The sequence below is a fragment of the Adiantum capillus-veneris genome, chromosome 18 (genome assembly GCF_014529385.1).
Source record: "Adiantum capillus-veneris isolate H3 chromosome 18, ASM1452938v2, whole genome shotgun sequence".
Lineage (NCBI taxonomy): Eukaryota > Viridiplantae > Streptophyta > Polypodiopsida > Polypodiales > Pteridaceae > Adiantum > Adiantum capillus-veneris.
In genome coordinates, this window is record NC_140948.1 from 8,855,279 (window position 1) to 8,877,794 (window position 22,516).

The following is a 22,516-nucleotide window of genomic DNA, read 5'->3' on the forward strand; positions in this document are numbered from 1 at the left end:
GCAAAGGGTGAGAAAACATTAGTTTATTCTTGTTAATCATTTGTATTACCTCCAAGCTAAAGCAGCCATCATCAATCAATTTATTATTAACCATCAAGGGACATTTCAGACCATGCATGTAGGAGTTAGCATCCAAGCCAGACAAAGAAAAAATCAGAGGGAAATGATCATACAGCACCATTGAAACATCCACCAAGCAAGTTTTCTTCATTGGCAGCCGATCAGAATGCATGAAATAAACCCTGTCTAGCCTAGGCCAGGAGGATAGGTGGGAAAGGGAATGAAATGTGTAGTCAACCTATTGAGAGTGTTCATCCTAGGCATCAATAAGCAACCAGTGATTGCTAAGAGATTCTCAGATTCCAGCTTCCTTTGAGTTACAGACAGAAGCTAGAGAGGTTGTATCATTACTATGTAATACCATATTGAAATCACCCCCTACAACTCCTGCAGACAACTGAAGATCCAAACACCATTTCCAAAGAAAAGTATCTCTTTAGAACAGTTTGAGGCATAGATTTTGACCACATGTAGGGGTCCAAAGGCAGAATCAATTAGAAACACCTCGACCTACAAGCCCTTGCCTGTCCGCAGACACTACAAGGTGAGTCGAGGTGATCAACACTTGAAATCACACTTGATGGTGACCAAAATATGCAAGAAAAACCATCAAAAACCAAAAAATCCAGCCACAAAAGGCCACTCTCAAAACATTGCAAAAGCTTCACCAAACTCCACTCTGTTGGACTCTTTGGAGTAGCGCCAACCCTAATGGCACCGATACAGGGTCACATAGTCTTGCAGAAATCCGCACCTTCTTCCCTCAATTCCTTGCACACACACATCCATGGAAACCTCAGAACTTCCATAGACTCTCCCAAGTGCAAAATTGAAGAGAGAAAGCTCTCATTCACTCCTCCATACACTCTAAAACAGGACGGGAACGCAACGGCACTACACTAGACCACCTGTATGAACCCTGCTTCCTCCCACACACAGAGGGGTGAAAGTGTTGATATTTCTCTTCAAAATTACTCCCTCATCTGGAACACTCATGCCACCATGAGTGATGTGGAAATTTGAAGCCATTTCACACCTTTTTTGACTATTTTTTAACCTTGTTTGGCCCAGTTTTGACCCCTAGCGGCCATTTTTCGCAAAACCCCAAGCAGACTCCAAAATTCACCAAATTTCGCACGCTTGATCCTGGATACCCAAAGCACATTTCCACATGCCCACATTCCATTTTTGACCACTTCTAGGGCGATGCACGTATCACCGCATATAAGGCGCCGCAAATAGACAGTTACTGTATGTGTCAAACTTCTCGAGCAGGATGAGAGTACCCACACTTGTCACTTGCATTATTTACATTATAGAAAGCTCAAACACATTATCTAGAGCCAAAATAAGCCACCTAGAACCATATCCAAGGCCACGATACCCTATCCAGGCAGGTACGTATGCTGGACTACCGACACGCAAGCACGCATATTTACAATGTGCACACGTTGCACCTTTTTTTGAACTTGAAACCACTTTGAAAAGCTCCCAAATTCATGTATTTACATATTTTTGTACATATGACCATGCATATAAACGCTACTTTGTACACACCAAAAGCGGTCTATCATCATTGCCCACCCTCTAGGTAGAGCATTTATGCTCAACCAAGAGACTATTTGCATCTGGAACCACATCCCTTGCAAAATATTTCTTCAATCAAAACCCATTTATTCTGTAGCGCAAACGTTCACCAGACAATTTTTTCAACTCATAGGTGCCATTAGAAAATACATGCTTCACTCTATATGGACCCAACCATTTGTCCTCAGTTTCTTCTGAAAAGTAAAATCCAAGCAAGAATCATACTTCATCACCAAATCTCCTTCTTTGATCTCTTTCTCTGGTAGCCTCTTATTCATTTTCTTCATCCTTGTCTCTGCTTGTTGAAGATAATAATCACTGGCTTTCTCTCTATTCATTCGTAGCAACTCTAGAGAAAGAATTTTCTTTCTTGTAGCTTGTCATTATGTTCACCTTGCATTCTACACAAAAACTTCAAGGCATCCATCTGCACTTGTATGGGCATAAGAGCTTCCTTTCCATAAACAAGTTCATATGGTGTAAACTGTGTTGACACTCTATACGCAGTTCTATAAGCCCACAAACACTTTTTCAAGTCCAAGTCCCACTCTTTAGGATGCTCTCTAGCATACTTTGATAGCATCTTCACAATTTGACCATTGCATTTCTCAACCAACCCATTGCACTGTGGGTAGTAAGGAGAAGAATGCCTATGCTGAATTTTCAATTTCTCCATGAGAGCAGTAACAAGTTTTCCCCTAAATCCTGGTCCACGATCAAAAATGATAACCATAGGAGCTCCAAACCTGCAACACACATGTTCATATAAAAAAGAGGCCACTCGTCTTGTTATTACATCTTTTACTGCTCTCGCCTCCACCCATTTTGTCAAATAGTCCACAGCCACAAGGATATACCTTTTGCCATTGTTGGTCCTCGGCATTGGACCTATAGCATCCACTCCCCATTTTGCAAATGCATCAAAAGACATTATAGCTTTTTGAGGCTCAGCCAAAAGCTTTCGATTTGCAAACACTTGGCATTCATGGCATGACTTGCACCAAAAATAAGCATCTCTCATCATAGAGGACCAACAGTAGCTTGCTCTTAAAACACGAAAGACAACCTGATCCTTGCCTTGATGGCCTGTTTCTTCATGGCAGTGCTCCAAAATCAAGCCTATCTCTTCTTTGTACGGCACTTTTCTCAAAATGCTATCCTTGCCATAAAGCATGAGATCCTCACCTACCAATGTGTAGTTTCTTGCTTTTGCAACTATTTTCTTACACCGAACCTTTGACATGACCCCTGGACATTTCCCTTTACCAAGAAATACTTCTACATCTTGCAATGATTCCCTTCCTGCATACAAGGCTTCCTTGACCTTTAAAGGAGCTACCAAGGCATCCAACTTGTCCCTAGCCAACTCATCAGCTTCTTTATTCTGCTCACGAGGAACATGCTTAAAGTGTATCTTCTCAAACTCAGGCAAAAGCTTCTTGATGCCATAGAACCACTTCTTCAAATTGTCTTTCTTAACATTCCACAAACCAAGAAACTGATTCATGACTAGCAATGCATCCCCTTTTGCAATGACCCTCTTCAGTCCAAACTCAACACACTGCTTCAACCCAAGGAAAAGTGTGAGATACTCGGCCTCATTGTTACTTTCAGCTTCATCAAGATTGTAAGCTCTAGAAAAGATTACATCGCCTTTTGGGTTCTTAATGACTACCCCACCACTTTCCTTTTGAAGAACTTTCCTGTATGCACCATCAAACATCATTGTATACGCATCTATAATATCTACTTCCTCTTCATGAGCATCCTTGTCAACCCTTGGGTAAGATGGAAGCTCTCCCCCCTTATGTACCACTATGTCTACCAAGTGAGCTAAGATCCACTTTAAACTCAAACTCATACTCTTGAAGCTACAAATTCCACTTTAAGATGCACTTGCTAGGCTTCAAATGTTGTACTACATCCGGCAAAAGATTCGATGTGGTGAGCACATAGAACTTTTGGGGCAACAAATAGGTTTTAAACCTTCGACAAGCAAGAACCAAGGCGAATACCCACTGTTCCATTTCCTTGTAGGAGAACTCGCTTACATTCTTCATCTTTCTCTCAAAATAAACTGGCTTGAAGTTCCTTCCTTGCTTTTGTAAGAGGACCGACCCAAAAGCTACTGACCCCACACTAATAGATACATATAAAATCGAGTACAAGTCAGGAGGACTCATTGTTGGTAAAGCACACAATACCTCCTTGATGACATCAAAATCCTATTGCATTTCTTCCTTCCATTCAAACCCTTGAACTCTTTGACTCAATTTCTGGAGAGTATACACATACTGGCATAGCATCCAGAAAAAACATGACAAGTAGTTGAGCTTATGCACAAATGACGCCAAATCCTTTGTGTTGCTGGGCGGATCCATAAGCAATAAAGCCTTAACTTTCTCTGGGTCAGCTTCTATTCCATTTTGGGAAACCACATGTCCTAGCAAATGGACTCTGGCATGAGCAAACTTACACTTCTTTGGGTTGAGTTGCCCACCCTCTTGTTGAAGCCTTTCAAAACTCAACCTCAACTTCTCCAAATGTGTGACCCTTGAGCTATAACACCCAATGTCATCCATGTAAACACGAATGAACTTACCCAAGTAGGGACCAAACACTCTATGCATCCATCCTTGGAAGGTAGCATATGCATTAACCAGCCCAAAAGGCATTCTTTTGTAGGCAAAACAACCCCAAGGAGTAATGAAGGTCGTCTTCAATCGATCTTCAATCGCTATCAAGATCTGAAAGTAGCCAAAAAATCCATCCATGATTGAGTAACGTTCATGACTTGCAACTTGATTGAGGATTTCATCTAGAAAGGGTAGTGGATAATGATTCCTTTTTGTGGCAGCATTCAAAGGTTTGAAATCGACACATATCCTAAATCTTCCGTTCTTCTTGGGCACAATGACAACTGGAGAGACCCATTCGGACTCCTCCACTTGAAAGATGAAATCTGCTTCCAAAAGCTTCATCACCTCTTCATGAAGTGCCTTCTCATGAATGACCCCCAATCTCCTAAGCTTTTGAACCTTTGTCTTGGCACCTTCTTTTAGATTGATTCTATGCTCGACTCCTTTAGCTCCTTGCAACTCTGTATATTCAGTGGCGAATAGCTTTGGAAACTTTGTAAACATGCCTTCATACTCCTTTTTTTCTTTTTCTGTCAAGTCCTCTCCTAGCATGCTCCTTACATTCACTTTGGCATGCTCTACAATTGCTTTTGGACTATCCTTCTCCTCTTTGACCTTCACATCATGCATCGATGCTTCCTTTTCAACACTTATCCCAAAAGGATCAGGACATAATTGCATCAAGCCTTCCTCTACACTTTCTTCTGATGATGTAGACGAAGCATCACTATCGTATGATGTGGTTTCTGTCGAATCCGTATCTTGCATCTCCACTAGGGGCTGTTGCCACAGGGACCATTGGTTGCACTAGAACTGGCTCAGCGTGTGTCATGCCTTGCTCCCACCTTCTCTTGATCTTCTTGCTCTTGGCCTCGGAAATTTCCACAGCTCTTTCAAATGTAGCAGGCTCATCTTGATCGACCTTCTCCCTTACACTTGGATGGAGACAATCCATAAACTGACGTACTTTAAAGAAATCCCATGGAGGTACTTGGGATGCCGCCTCTAATTGAACCCAAAGTCCTTTGAAGTGTTTCAAAAACTCTTTAAAGTTAGCATGAAAATCCTGCCGCAAACCTCTCAATTTTGTTGTCGCTTTTGTTGCGGTTAGTTTCTTTCCAAACCTGTCAAAAATTGCCAACTTCACCTGCTCCCATGTTTGCTTTTTGTCTTCCTCTAAACCTTCAAACCCCTCCCGAGCTTCTCCTTTGAGCGCAAGAGGAAATACATGAAGCTTGGCTTTGTCATTCACAATGTGCATACCAAGCGTATGCCACTCAAAGTCCGCAATCTAATCCTTCACATCCTCCTTCCCTGTAAACACTGGCCGACTATACGCCATCCCTTTGAAGTCGCTTCTCCCTTGCTTAAGTAATTTCACAAAATGTGAAGTCTTGCACCTCAACCAAACCACCACTTTTCTTCAATGAAGCTCGAACTTCACAGCAAAACCACTCCACCTGGGTGCACAACCGGAAAATTTCCGCTCCCCAGCACAATCCCCAAAGAATGATGGAGCAAAACATGTCATGCACACACTCACACACCCAGATAACTCAACACAACACAAGGGATTTACTTGAATTCCTCACCTCACTCACTACCACTCAAAATCTCCCTAAAAACTCTACCCACAAGCTCAATGCAAACTCCAAACACCTCGATCTACAAGCCCTTGCCTGCCCGCCCACACTACAAGGTGAGTCGAGGTGATCAACACTTGAAATCACGCTTGATGGTGACCAAAATATACAAGAAAAACCATCACAAACCAAAAACTCCAGCCACAAAATTCCACTCTCAAAACATTGCAAAAGCTTCACCAAACTCCACTCTGTTGGACTCTTTGGAGTAGCGCCAACCCTAATGGCACCGATACAGGGTCGCATAGTCTTGCAGAAAGCCGAACCTTCTTCCCTCAATTCCTTGCACACACACAACCATGGAAATCTCAGAGCTTCCATAGACTCTCCCAAGTGAAAAATTGAAGAGAAAAATCTCTGATTCACTCCTCCATACACTCGAAAACAGGACGGGTACGCAACGGGACTACACTAGACCACCTGTAGGAACCCTGCTTCCTCCCACACACAGATGGATGAAAGTGTTGATATTGCTCTTCAAAATTACTCCCTCAGCTGGAACACTCATGCCACCGTGAGTGATGTGGCAATTTGAAGCCATTTCACACCTTTTTTGACCTTTTTGGTCCAGTTTTGGCTAGTTTTGACCCCTAGCGACCATTTTTCGCAGGAAAAACCCCAAACGGACTCCAAAATTCACCAAACTTCGCACGATTGATCCTCGATACCCAAAGAACATTTCCACATCCCCACATTCCTTTTTTGACCACTTCTAGGGCGATGCATGTATCACTGCAGATCAAGCGCCGCAAATAGACAGTTACCGCATGTGTCAAACTTCTCGAGAAGGATGAGAGTACCCACACTTGTTACTTGAATTATTTACATTCTAGAAATCTCAAACACATTATCTAGAGTCAAAATAAGCCACCTATAACCATATCCAAGGCCGCGATACCCTATCCAGGCAGGTACGTATGCTCGACTGCTGACACGCAAGCACGCATATTTACAATGTGCCGCGTTGCACCTTTTTTCGAACTTAAAACCACTTTGAAAAGCTCCCAATTGCATGTATTTACATATTTTTGTACATATGATGATGCATATAAACGCTACTTTGTACACGCCAAAAGCGGTCTATCAACGTGAAGGTTAGAAATAACCACATCACATTGTCCTTAGAGACGGTTCGCGATGCCATTCTAGAGACGACATAGAAACAAAAGTAATGATGATGCAATCATATATGCAGACAACATAGAAACAAATATAATATCAATGTAATCACATGTGCACACATATATACTAAGCCGGTATATAAAAACATAATGGGGATCCTTAGATTACTTGTATGCATGTAAGCAAAAAAAAAAAATCATTGCATACCATAAGGTTGAAGAGACGATAAGGCTGACAAGAAGACGAGAAGATAGATTTTCAGTGGGCTGACGAGAAGATAGATTTCCAATAGCCAGATGAGACGATAGATGTTCAATTGCCAAACAAGACAATAGATTTTCAGCTATGCCGATCCGTCAGTATCAATCTTTTACAAGAGGACAAAACTTCAGTGTATAAATCATTTTGCCATGTCGAAAGGCTTCATGTTGGCTATAACACACGGCTTTGACGAGACGAGAGGAAATCTTTTTAGCCATACGAGAAGGCTTTGACGAAATAATTTGAACGTGTTTCTATACCGTAAATATGGCATTGGACGTTCCTTTGCATATCATTAACAATCCATAGCCATGATCTTGAGACGTATTTCATCTGCATCAAAGACAAATAGATGAAAGATCAATATCAAGAACACTAATTGTGACGATGCCAGTGATGAGCACAACATATTCATATCTCATTTTGACCAAACAACTAACGAACTTGCCAATGAAGTAAGGTTGGAACTTGGAAGAAAATACGTTGGCAGAAATAGACCGACATATGCAACCACAAATGTATACACCCAAAATACGTTGTTAAAGACGGTAGTGTGGCCAAGAATAGAGAACCTCAAGCTAATCTTATCATGCACGCTACAAAATAGTAATCGATGCACACTTTCCAAGCAAGTCTACAACAGCCTGAGAAGAAATCCTGGGCGCACACCACGACCTGCCCACAACACACAACCATGTTTTGCTTGCACAACACACAAAATTTCCCTCTCTTGCACGCAATCTCGGTCTTGACTTGCCACGAACTCAGTTCCACACTATGACCGCAGACCCGAAACACAACCGTGCATGCATGACTATGGCAGTGCAAAAAACAAAGAGGCTGAGACAACGCCATTCTGGAAAATCTAGCAAATCCCAAGATGCTGCATGCGTCTCAATTGCCACTCACCAAAAGAAACAAGGGCCATAGAGCATAAGACAGCAAGCTGCCTTTGTAAGACAAAACGATGAGAAGGAAATCATTTCCTAAAAATAGCATAGACTTGCTACTCGCGTTGCCATGCAGATCAGAGAGTTGCTTGCAGACTGTTAGAGATTTCTGCTCAACCACATACATCTTATTACGTAATTACTCTGTCTGTTCACCTACGAGAACGCCGTTGGAGACGGGGCTACTTGACAACAGGTCAAATGCTAAAGAAATTAGTCAAAGTGGAGATTGCAGATAATAATAGAGTTGTCAACTTGGCTAAATAATGACGTGCAGGCTGATAATAGCCTCGTCGCATGCTTTTGTATTCTAATCTTGGCTAGAACCAAACTCCATCCATGAAAGCTTATCTTTGAAAAATAATCAATATCAACGCAAAACTCTAGTCTGGGTGATGATTTGGTGTAGTCACACTGCCAATTACACAACCGAAGTGCTCTTTCGCCCTGATAAAAGCCCTAAACAAACGCTTCAATTCTCCGTCGTAGCCATTTTAAAGGAATCTTCACAATTTCATTATACACTCTCGATTAGTTTTTTTAAGAGGGGAAACCCTTATTGGTGGTCTAACGGCATTGAATACAAGGTTGAAACAGCACGGGATTGCACTAGCTTACCACAAGTGAAGGCTTTGTACCCTTTAACAGAGGAGCTCAAAGTGTTGATATTGATGTTATAAAATGTTCCCTCGCTCCTCATATTATTGGAACCGTGAGTGATGTGGCATTTTGTGCCATTTTTGACCATTTTATGACTTGTTTTTTCATTTTTAGCCCAAAAAATACCCTTTTTTGTCTATAAAAAGCGCAAACGAGATGGGAAAAATCCCTAAATTGTGGAAATTACCATTGGTATTAAATTTCATCTTGAACCTCATTTTATCACTTGCAAGCATTCTGGATGCATCTCTTTTGCCAGCGCATGGAACCTGCTATTTTTGGCCAAGATTGCCCGCATTGAACTTTCTAGGCAAACCGAGCGTGCCACTTCAATACACTTGAAATTGGTACATTTCTAAATAAAAACAGACATATATTTATGTGAAAAAACATGCCATACTTCCACGTCTAGGGACTCACTGTCCCAACAAGGGATTTACACAATTGCAACCATGGTATTTATTTTCGCATATATAACACTATGTACAAAAAAGCATTTGGTCCCTCATAACAAAAGCATTGGGAGTGAGGTAGATCTTGTACTTTCACATTATACAAGTCATACACTACGACAATGGTTGTCTATTTGGTGGACTAAAACCTAGCACAAGATCTATGGTATGATCCTCAGGTCTTTGAGGAGGTAACTCCCCTGACAAAGCGTCCGAATAACAATCATTGAACCCACTCATGATCAAAAAAGTTGACATGTCTTTATCTGAGGTAGACAAATTAGATACAACTATAGGAAATTCTTTTGGAAAGGTCAAGTGCGAAGAAAGATGATTCTTTATTCCAAATGAAATAGCAGAAGTAGAAAGTACTGGAACAGACTCGCCTTTAAGCTTTACATCAAGGACATGAGTCTTTCCTTTGTGCACAAGGGTAGTCTTTTTTTTGTACATATCCACTATAGCATTCATCTTCTAACACCATGGGATACCCAATAACACATCACAGCCCTCAAGTGGCATACTATGAAATTCCTCCGCATCCACATAGCTTTGAATGTGTAGACGAAACTTCCCCAAATAACACATCACAGCCCTCAAGTGGCATACTATGAAATTCCTTCGCATCCACATAGCTCTGAATGTGTAGATGAAACTTCCCCAAAATGGGAGTAACAGGCTCTGAATGACCTGGGCATGCCAAACCTGCTTCACTTGTCATACCATCTCCTTTGTACAAATGTCCAACTTTGACTCCAATTCTGGTGATATGAAATTTTCATGGCCTCCTCGATCAAAGAAAACCAACATTGTCTCGTCTTTGACTTTGACCCAAGTTGCAAAATGTCCCTCCTCTTCACAAATATAGCTTTTCTTGGCCTCTCTAAGAGCTTTCCTTTCTTCAAAAGTTTTGCCAAAAAATGCCTTTTTGTCCTTGCAAAGAATATTTAGAGTGCTTCTTGGACGTATCAGCTTCTTTAGTGGAGGGCTTCTTTGTGGGAGGCACAGAAGGCTTTGCTGCAACATTTCCCTTGGCTGAAATTTTTTTTCCCTGGGACCCTTTCTTGTGGCTATTAAATCCATCAGAATCTCCCTTTGACAGATTCATGGCCACTCTTACATTCTCAATCAATTGGAACATATTCTTGATAGTAGTCTTTCTGCAGTAGTTCGTGATCTTCTTGGGCAATCCGCAATAGTCCTTCTCAATCTGTTTTGACAATGGCACAAACGTGTAAGAGGTGACTGAAAACAATGTGGCCCAAAACTATTTATTATACTCTTCCACATTCGCACAGTGTTTAGCATTTACCTTGTGCCATTCTGTCATCACATCCACTTCAAAAGTGCTTGTTAGCCATGTACGTGCAAAAACCTATTTAAATTGGACCCACGTTGTTGGGGCTTGTCCTCGATTCAACAATGTGGTTCACCATTGAAGCGCATTTCCTTTCAAGAAAGTGGTAGCTTTGTGTATCTTTGAAGACTTTGTGAAATTTCCTCTAGAATAAGCTACATAAAACTATTGTATGAAGGTCAAAGCCTTAAGTTGATCTTCAGTTCCTCAAAAAGTTTCAAACTTCACTCCCTGTCCAGCTTCCTTGTAATCCTTTGGCTGACTCAGAGGAGCCACATTATCATAAATAGGTTCCTGTAAAAATGTGCTTCACGATTGCGCATTCTAGAACTCGCATCACTTGTTCTACCTATCATATCTGCATTTTGGACGTATGACTACGAAAAACCAGCCATATCAAATTCTGTTAACAAGCACTCTAAATTGATCATAGATACCCTGAAAACCTGGTTGGACATCCATGTTCACATATAAAGGGTTACCCCTGCCTGTTTGCATTGTCACAAACACATTCCCTGGAATATAACCTATGGAAGGTTTAGCCATAGCTTGAAACATTGAACCACCTCCAAAATAACTAGGAAAATTAATAGGTAATGGAAGGGTCTCACGCATAGCCTACTTATTACTCCATTGACCATTTACAAATGGTTCTTGTCTAGCTAAAGCAAGCTGCTTTGGATTATTGGACAATATCGGCTGCTCAAACACATGGGCTTTCCCTCGAGCATCACGAGTCCTTTGCACATTGGAAATCTCCTTTTCCTGCAACGGCTCAGTCATGTCCTATGTAGGAGGAGGAAAACCCTATGTTGGAGCTTGAAATTCTTGTATAGAATCCTATAAGAACTCCTACTCCTTGGGTTGTTAGCCAACTTCCAAAACATGTCCATGAAGCGACGCAGTTAAGCTCTAAACAACATGTCCTCTTCCTGAAGAGTTGAAGGAAATTTCTTTGTGCCATCTGAGGAAGATCCCTCTTCAGGTACTTGGTCTCTCTTTTTTGCCATATAAAGACAATCCATGCTTCAATTTTTTAAGAAAAAGTGACTATCCCGTCGATGGAACCATATAACCTGCCTATACAATGTAGAGGGTGGTACTATTTCAATTATCTGTTAGCTTTACATAGAGCACTGTGAAGAAAAGAGAACACAGGCGTGTCTAGCAACTAGAATGTCACTGCACACACCAGATCGACACCTTGTAGACCCCAAAATTGGCGCCCCTTTTGGTACTTATTTATTCAATTAACAGTTGACTATCCATGTCGTACATATTTAGAGAAGGCAACACGAAAACTACACCTCCTAGTGACACCTACTCTCAGAGAAAAGAAAGAGGGAGAAACTATTTATGAAACTAGTGACAACCCTAGAGCACATAGACAATTTTCTATTATTCAAACACTAGCCACACATCAAGGTAAATATTTTTATATCCTCAAAAATTCCTAAAATGCTTCTGGAAGTTGAATTGGAATTAAAAACAAGTTAGACATATCTAGTAGAATTAGCTAATGAAATAAACCGTGGTATCTCGACATTCCTGGAAATCCTTGATTTTGACCTAGGAGGACACTCTACCTCAATTTTCTTTAGATTCCTTCAACTTTAAATGATGTACAATGGGACTCTTAGAATGGATTGGGTATTTAGGAGTCATGCTAGCATCCACTATGGCGAAGACAATTTCACCTTTACAGATAATGAAGCAAAGCATGTCAAATTGCAGGGGAAGAATGAACATCCAAGGATTAGTTAGCTAAACCAAATCATCTACTCAAGGGTATCAAAGCTGGAAATATCTATTTTTGTTCAAATTGAATAAGCTTGATCCAAACTTAAGTGACACCTTTTTGGTTCTATGAGTATGCTAACGTCATTCTCAAAGACCTCAACACTCTTCCTCCTACTCGAGAAATTGACCAGGAGATAGATATTCTCCAAGAAAGTGGTCCTCTATAAAAAATAGTGATATATATATATATATATATATATATATATAGAGAGAGAGAGAGAGAGAGAGAGAGATGACACAAGACACACCCCATGCACACTCCGAAAGACTGATTCATATTGAGGACAATCTACACATGTATAGGTGAGACCAAGTTAGGTAGAGTGATCCATATATAGCTCTCCAACACCCCCGCTCAATCAAAGGTCTCTAGATCTCGATGAAAAAACCCTTGGAGAGTACGAGGAGAAAACCCAAACCCCTATATAAATATGAAAATATGAACCAGCAATAGTGATGTGAAAGTGCATTGTGTATCTATGTACAAATATACAAGTGACCAAGAGGTCGCACTGTGCAAGAGTCAAATATACAGGGTGCACGGTGCCTATAAGACTACAATGACATATGTAGAAAGCTATCATAGCAAATAAATCTTCTAATCTAGAAAGATTGAAATTTGGGCAATTCCAAGCTCCAAGCACAAGAGAATGAAATCTCTTTCATTGGGCACTTTGATAAGAATGTGTGCAATCATTTGGTCACTAAAAAAATGTTCAATCATGATAGTTCCTTTAAGTACATCATATTAGATATAATGACAATGATCTCATATCCAATTGGTTTTTTCCTACAAATAAGACCTATTAGTCTTGCAAAAGACTACATACAACATAACAAGTCAAAAAAAAGAAACCAATATCAAAGAAAACCAATTTGATAAGTCTCTAAATCAAATTGAACCAATAATGTGAACATCTGTTAAAAAGGTCTCTTGATAGTTAATGCCGATAATTTGAGAGTAACCTTTGGCAACTAATTATGCCTTGAATTTTTCAAAAGATCCATCAGCTTTAATTTTTGTTTTATACACCCACATACACTTAATAGAACTACGACTAGAATGCAATTTGGTTAGCATCCATTGACCTTTAGAGACAAGAGAATCATAGTCTATTTCCATAGTCTCTTGCCATTGATCTTTTTTTAGAGAAGAGATAGACTCACTATTGGTGAGGGGATCTTCAAAAGTAGAGAGCGTTATCAATGATATCTTTATCATAGATGCTACAGTAACCATGCTCAAAATCAATACGCAAATCAACAAAAATATCAATATGATCATTTGTAACATTCAAAGTTCATAGTTGTGAAATGAAAGTTGCTTCTTACAAAGAGGTTGGTCATAAAAAAAGAACAAAAAATCATGAAGCAAAGATTTAGTATCATCAGAATCATCCATGGACCATGTACCTCACATAAGCTATTCACTGAAAGTAGCATCACAATTCACGATTACTTTCTTGGAGGAAGGATCATAGAATTTGTAGAATTTGGAAGTTTTAGAATATCTAATAAAAAAACCTTTGAGAGGAGGAGCGTCAACTTTTTCATGTTATGATGGATACCTTACCTAAAGGAACAACAACAGGAAGATGTGTTTGAACAAATAGTATTATCAAGATAGATTCATCACAAAAGGGATAAGATAGCTTAGAATGAATTATCATACATCTTACAGCGCTAGCATTAAGAATAGAGTGATTTTTTTTGTTCAACAATACCATTTTGTTGAGAGAAATAAGGAATAGTATACTCATGATGAATATTTTGTTCAATACAATAACTCTAAAACTCACAAGAAACATATTCTCCACCATTATCACTGCTAAGTTTCTTGAGACAATGAACGGTTTCAACTTCTGCAGTATTGTAAAATCTTTTGAAAACAAATAATACCTCATATTTTTGTCTAAGCATAAAAATATATATATCGTGAGTAAGCATCAACAAATATAATGAATTAACAATGTTTTGATCTCGATGAAGGAAAAAGCCCACAAAAGTTTATATGAAAAAGTTCCAAAAACATCATGAGAATGAGTTGCACTTGAGAGAGAAAAAGGTTTACGATTGTGTATTCCAAGAGCATAAAAATCTGATATTTTCATATGAGAATGAGCTTTAAAATCCATGAAATATATAAGATCATGACGATGAAGCTCAAAGAGTTTAAGAAATTGGGATTAATAAATCAGTGATGCGATACCTTTACAATCATGATCACCTAGAGTAGTAACAACATTTGCTACAATATCATTAAGAGAGATCTCAAATAAATTACCGTTGCAAAAATAAATCACAATATTCTATCCATCTTTCTCAATATATGTGGCCTTTGGTATGATCACAGCCCACAAATAGTCCAATGTCAATGAGTCTTGTTACTGAGAGAAGATTATGTTAGAAAACAATGACAGATGCTTTACAAATATGAAACCTCCGTCAATCAATTGTACTAAAAATAGTACAACTTATAGCTACGAACTTCATTTTCTGAAAACCACGAATAAAATCAAAGAGCGCAAACAAAAGAACAAGTTTTGACCAAAGTGCAAACTTTGAGTAGAAGAGCCTCAAAAATTGATCCAAACTTGAGGGTGTCAAAACACAAATTGATAAGTGAATGTAGTCAAAAGTTAATCACATTGATTTGCAACAATCACCACTCAAAACACTTCAAATATTCCCAGGTGACAACCATATTAACAAGAATCTCTCCTCAAAAAAAAAAGCAATTGTACAACTCTTGCAAACAAATCGTATACACATACAATGTTCCTTCACCATGAGTTCATTCCTACGTGATTGTTACCGTACAGGTTACACGGATCAAAAGTCTTCTCAAAGGTTCTGTGGCATCTATGTTTGGCTGGTCACCAACCAAATCTGGGACAAGTCTTGCACTCGGGTTTGGCTTCTTCCCTTTATGGTCTAACTTGTCGTCCTTATTCTGTGACTTCTTCTATGGGTATTTAAAATCTATCTATTACCAAATATAAAAAACGAATCAGATATCCCAAAGACAACCTTCCCTCAATACCCAATATGGCCATTTTGAATTTTAAGTAATGACATTTAGTTACTAATACACCGACTTAACTCAATAGATTGATGTACAATATTTTAGGCACTATCTAGATGATTTTGTCCTTGTCTTGTTTGATGATATTCTAATCTACTCAAAGAATAAGAAAGAACACAAAGTCTACTTGAGGAGGGTTCTTCATCTTCTTTAACAACACAAGCTATATATTAAGATAACCAAGTGTTCATTCTTCTCTTCAAAGATCGAATACTTTGGATTTATTGTTTTTCAAGAAGGGATCTCAATAGACCCTTCTAAAGCTCAACACATTGTTGAATGTCCTCATTGCTGGCAGCTAAAGAATCTTAATAAGATATCATGTTGTGATTGCTTTTCTCTTGACCAACCTTCTAAAGAAAGAAGTGAAGATAAATTGGGAACCGCAACACAAAGAAGGTTTGATAAACTTAAGGAATATGTCATTACTTCACATTGTCTAAAGCTACTAGATTTCTATCACACCTCGATGTTGTCACATTGATGCTAATGATATAGCAATTGGAGGAGTGTTAGTTCAAGAAGGATTAGAGACAATAACTACCCAACTCGTGATCTCAAGCTATTCACACTCATTCATCCTCAAAATCTATGGATGCACTTCTTATTAGGAAGGAAGTTATGACTTATAACCAACCATCAGAGATTAACGTGGATCTTTACAAAACCAACCCTAAATATGCAAGAAATACACTCGATAGAGTTTCTTCAAGAATACAATTTTTACATTATCTATTTCCTAATAAAAGAAAACTCGATTGTAGATTCACTCATTTAAAAATCTAATTCTGAAATTTTTTCTTGTTCATAGAGGAGAATCAAAGAATATACCATCTATAAAATACTCTTTCTATGATGGCCATTGTATCTATTATGAAGATAGTCCATGTGTACCAAAGGATACTAACATAAAGAAGGATACCTTGGTCAAGGCCCATTATAGTCCTACTTCACAACTCCTATAGTATGCAAAGATCCTTAATTATGTGTGCAAAAAATTATATTCAATTGGGAAAAAGGTGGACATACTACACTATGTATTTCGATGTTTGATATGCCAAAGGATTAAGATGCAAAGAATTATACTCCATGCTATATTTCAACCACCGTTGTATTCTCTAGATGGGTTGGAGTGCATAATTATGGACTTTGTCACTAGATTGTAGGAGGATAAAATGCACTTATTTTGGTTTTTGGCCTATACTCACTAAGGTTTCACATATCATTCTAGTCAAGACAATTGTTATTGCCTACAACATTGCAAAATTGTTTTCTAAGAAGATTTTTAGATTGTACATTGTTCACATAGGTTGTAAGCCAGCAAGATGTGGAGTTTAATTCAAATTTTTGGCCTCTCTCTTCAAGGAGATTAGAATAAAGCTCAACTTTAGTACTACATACCATCAACAATCACAATAAGAAATGGAAATGGAAAAATAAAAAATAGGAAACCCGACGTTGCGATGAAGATCAAAGCAGTCAAGAAACAACAATCCTTTTAATTAAAATATTAACTTAGTGTAAAAACTATTGTAGGACTTAAACATACACCCACCCATCCATAGATCCAACCAAAATTCCCAGAAGCCACAATAAGTATGCAAAGAAGCCACAATATTCACTCTCAATTAGTACCCGATACATAAAGCATAGAGTGTGCATATAGAGACATGCAAGTGCATAAAAATGATACTAAGGCTAAAAGATAATTGACTGAGAACAAAAAAAAGCATTTACACTTTTCACTCTAAAAAAGAAAGGCCAAAAACGTCGTTTCCGTGAAATGGCCATTCCATTTCTTCAAGGAAGAAACAATGTTTCCTATGAATGACTATGATACCATCCCTAATTGAATTGGGAGTTGAATGGGTCTAGAAAGTCATTAAAATTATTCCTAGAGCCTATTGTAGTAGGGATCTAAAGCAATGGATTCAATTTCGACCTTTAGTGGAATATTCTTACAATGTTTCAAACAATTAAACCATTGGTAAAACCCCATATTGTGCCCTCTACAATCATGAATGTGTCTCTCCACTCAACGTTTTACATCCTACCATAAGAGCTGAAGCTTCTAAGAGGATTATCAAAGAGATGGAAATCCAAAGCCATTCAAAAGAATAATCAAGCATCTCAAAATATACAAAAGCAGTATGCTCATGGTAAGATGTTCGAAAGAAGATTCAAGGAAGGAGACAAAGTTTTTCTTGGGATTCACCCAAAGATAAGTAGCCAACCACTTGGGAGGTACAAAGAAGTCTAGCCTCCATTATTGTGGTACTTTTGAACTCATCAAATGTATATTTAGGTATTCTAGATTACAAGCTAACATTGCTAGTTTATGTGAGAGTCTATGATGTATTTCTTGTATTGAAACCCTATATTCTTAGTGATGATTAAATCATTGACCATGAATAAATTTTCATGCCAACCCAGAACATCTTGGATCTCCATCCCTCTATAGTTTTGAAATATTGAGAAAAAATAATTTAAAAGAGAGTTCTAAGGTTTAATGGAAGAACTATCCTAAATAAGATACATGGGAGATGAAGACACTATAAAGAACAAGTACTTTGACTTCTTCTTGAGACGATACATATTGAATCCTTAAATTAAGGAGTCTGTAATGCACCATTTTTTTTCCATTTAAATTTTGCATTCATTCATGGCTCTTGATTTAAGTTTATTAGTATTATAGAATGTAATAACAATTAGGAATGTGCTAAAAAAAAGCAATTATGACATCCAACGTCGTACATATAAGCTATGTGAACCTATGTCAAAATCTTAGGAAAAAGAAAAGTTTCTAAAAGACCTTACTTTTGAAAAAATGGATGAATAATAAGTATCCCCAAGAGAACCGAGAGCAAAGTACTCCAAAAACAGAGAATGATATGAGCTCATTGCTAAAGGTTGAGGACGGCCATAGTTGTTTACACGAAAATCAAGGTTGTGAGAGATGTATAACCAAAAATAATGTACCTAATTAACACAATTCAAAGGCTATTATAAAGGGGTAGAGGACAAACACAATTTACATAAAGAGTAATAGTACTCTAAAACAAAGCTTCACCACCATCCCGGCATCGCCACCTCCTTCACCTCAACCCTCCTCAAGTCCCTCCAAGGCTACCGACTATGGTGGAAAATTAGGCATAGTCCTTAGAATTCTTGGTAATGAGGCTATGAAGGCTTCATTGGCACCATTGACTACCTGCAAGGGACAATCATTTAGTAGGACTCAAAAATTCCTAGGAGGTCACCCATCACAGTACTACTTTATCTGGGGTGCTTAATTGCAAGGTAAACCATTGAGTTAAACCTCTTCGTTGTCCATATCATCACAATAATATGCTAGAGTTCAACTTGATTTTCTTATCTACATAAGCTAAACCGTGTGAAAATTAGGCATATCAAAGAATACACAGAAATAGTAAGTATGGATGTATATGGGTGTCTTAATTGTGGATGCATCCATGCACTAGAACTTTAGGAATATAATCTCTTTCTTTAGTGATTTTGTTTGCCTTAATCACCGTCAATGTCTCCCTGAATACCTCCAAATCACTTGAGAGTGGAATGTGCAACAAGTTTCCTTCTACATATGGTTGTCTACAGTAGGATGTGTCCCTAGTGAATTGGATGTTCAAACTTCCTACTAGAGTCATATTCTTATGTATTTTAAGAAATTTTTATGGGTGTAGATGTTTGTTGTAACATACATCCATGTGGTTCTGATTGATTCTAGTATTACATCCTCTTATCTTTTCGATGTACTGCATGAGAGATGGTCCCACCAAGGAAGAGAATGTGAAACTCCCACAACATTCTTAAAGCTCCAACAAATCCCTATACTATAGAATTAATGAATAAACTTGGTGGTGGCCATTCTCAACCACAGGTTGTTGCATCTACTCTTGTATCGGTAAGTCAAATAGTCAGTTTTTGCATTGTCTATACATAAGTTTACCTTAGTACGGGAGGACTAGGATGTCCCAAATATGACCTAGAGTGTAATTATCATCATGAGAAACAAGCATATATTTTTCTAAATTAGGTTTAGAGAATCGTTTGTCAAAAAATTCATTTGATTCAAGGAAAACCTATTTGATCATTGCTGAAAGTAATCCATTGAAAAGGAAGTTATTGACAGTGCATGTTCTTGTTAAATGGAACCCAAACTAGCATTCAAATGGAACTATATCTACCAATAGATGGACCACATTATTTGAGTACTTTTCACAAGTTTAGGTTCTAATTAAGGATTTAAGTCTTATGTACAATATTGAGAATTTTATAAAAGCTTTAATTCTTATCATAACCTTTGGGTTATTGACTTGGTTTGTGGTGTAAGATCCTTACATCTCCAATTATGAAGGATAGAGGCCTCCCTCACTTCTACTGCTTATAACCTTGCTTCTCTATATGAAAGTAAGGTGATATCAATGGAACTTAAGAATAAAGGAAGGCCAGCTATCAAGGCACCCCAATCTCCAAGTTGGGGACCTTACAAGGGTCTGATTACTTCATCCACTCAAGCTTCTACTCATTTCTAGAGATTCACACCAATTTAATCACTAGGAATTGTTACAATGAACACTCAAATACAGTGCTTCGATCGTGTTCAAGGTACCAACAATCAATTTTGGCACTAAGGTCACCTTCACTTATGTCTTTTGGGCAATCATGTATCCATATATCAACCATCCGGTCATTGTATATTGCAATATTAATTTACATCAAGATTAATAAAGTCATGTCCTTCTCTATTGTGTACATAATTTTATAAGAACATCCTAATGTGATTAATGATTAATAAAGTCTCTAGTCTACAAACCATATATCAGTAACATGGTACTACATAATATTAGCTTAATTAGCACACAATCGTAATCTTGGATTATCTCCACCAAAAATATAAAAATATTTTCATTATTCATCATTTGCATTGCATCTTCTACTTGGATAATGTTAAAGGTGGTCTACTTGCTGAACTCTTGAGCAACACCAATTCAATCAGTGGGCATTGTTAAACCAAACAGTCAAAGCTTAGTACTTAGCGAGGTGCTTGAGTGCATGAACAATTAGTTGCATCACTAGGGTACTCAATAATCATTCCATTCTTTAACTCTACAACTAGCTTAGAACCTAGGGCCCTTTCACAATCTTTCCATCAACCACAGCTAGATGTAGTGTGCCGATGGAGCTTCAAGAAGAGTTCATTATGTAGGCCCATCTTGAAGATCTATTATGACAATTTATGTCCTACTATGCAAAACCTTTTTCAAGAGAAGCTTTGGATAGTTTCTACAAAACTCCAAAGGTTAGTCTCCAAGTAGCTCATTTCAATCAGGCATCAAATCTGAGGTATACGTTTTTGTCTCTACACGCTGACCGACAATTTTGACACCTCTCAATCGGTGAAATAGAGCTCTTTCTACTACTTCGTTCCTGGCATACCTGTTGGATTGACTAGTCTGAGAGATTGTTCATCTTCTCCACTCTCGTACATCAGAAAGGGTCTAATTATCTTTCCCATGATTGGGCGCACATGAGAGATAGCCATGCACACTCTAATTTTGCAAAGAGACACATGGTTCTGAATGAGAGAGAGCTTTTACAGCAAAGCAAAAAAAGACTATTTAATGATGTAGTCCCTAATGAGCCTTAGAACACAAGTGACTTACTAATTTCTAAAAACATTAACTAGCCAAAAGACAATATCGGCTATCAAACCTTAGCTCGATTGCAATGATGTCCATAGCTGTCCTTGGAAAGGTAACGGCCAATTCTTTCTATGGACTTTGCTAGCTTTTTGTTTTAGAGGCTACTGGTAGCTCCGCTATTTTATTCCATTATTACGCAAAACTTTCTCAGATTCCGTTTTGGTCCTCTGCCCATGCCAATCAAAAGCTCAAAGGTAACTCCGCTATTTTATTCTATCATTAGCCAAAACTTTCTCAGATTCCGTTTTGGTCCTCTGCCCATGCCAATCAAAAACTTAAATGCATCAAGGTATGGTTCTATTCAAAACCTGGTTCAGTAACCAGCTCGCCAGGCCTGTTCGGATAATTTCCATGAGCCCAATTTGTAGGAAAAAGAAAACAATTTACTTGCAGTGACGCAGGTCCTCTACTCCGCATTGCAACTCGTCCCCTGCATTGCTTGCAGGACGCCGCCGATTCTCCTCGTTTTTTGAATTTTTTACAGCCGGTACCCCCTACTTGAGCTGGCTGCAGTCTCCCGGCCTGTTGACGAAGCCTTCCGCCTTGCCAGTCTAGTCGCTCTATAGCACCGCCTGAGATTCTTCCTCAATTGGCTGCCCCTTCAGCTCTCTCCAACTCATCCTTCTCCATCGCTCTGAGCTTTGAGACCCCTTTATGTGCCGAGCATGGCTCCCCTCTTCAACTAGTGGCTTCCCTCCTTCCTTTATGACAAGCTCTCCCTCTGCAGATCTAATAAGTTCTCTTGTCAAAGCCTTCTCCCTTTATTAGCTCTATCTGAGCACTCTCTAGATGCCCACCGGCTCTCTCCTCCAATAGTCCCGAGAATGGCGCCGCTCAGAAGGCCTTTGCCAAAGAGTGAAACCCCCGTACTCCTACCAAAATTGCCTCCCAAATCTGATTCGCTGCTAGGCTAGAGGGAGCTTCAACCACCCTCTGAATCCACCTCTCGCAGCTTGATTGGCGCCCTCCCATAGTCCTGCGAATGGCGCCGCTCAGAAGGCCTTTGCCAAAGAGTGAAACCCCCGTACTCCTACCAAAATTGCCTCCCAAATCTGATTCGCTGCTGGGCTAGAGGGAGCTTGAACCACCCTCTGAATCCACCTCTCGCAGCTTGATTGGCTAGGGCATGTTTTCTCACCCTTTACAGACCTACTTTTAGAACTGTAATCTGTCTATG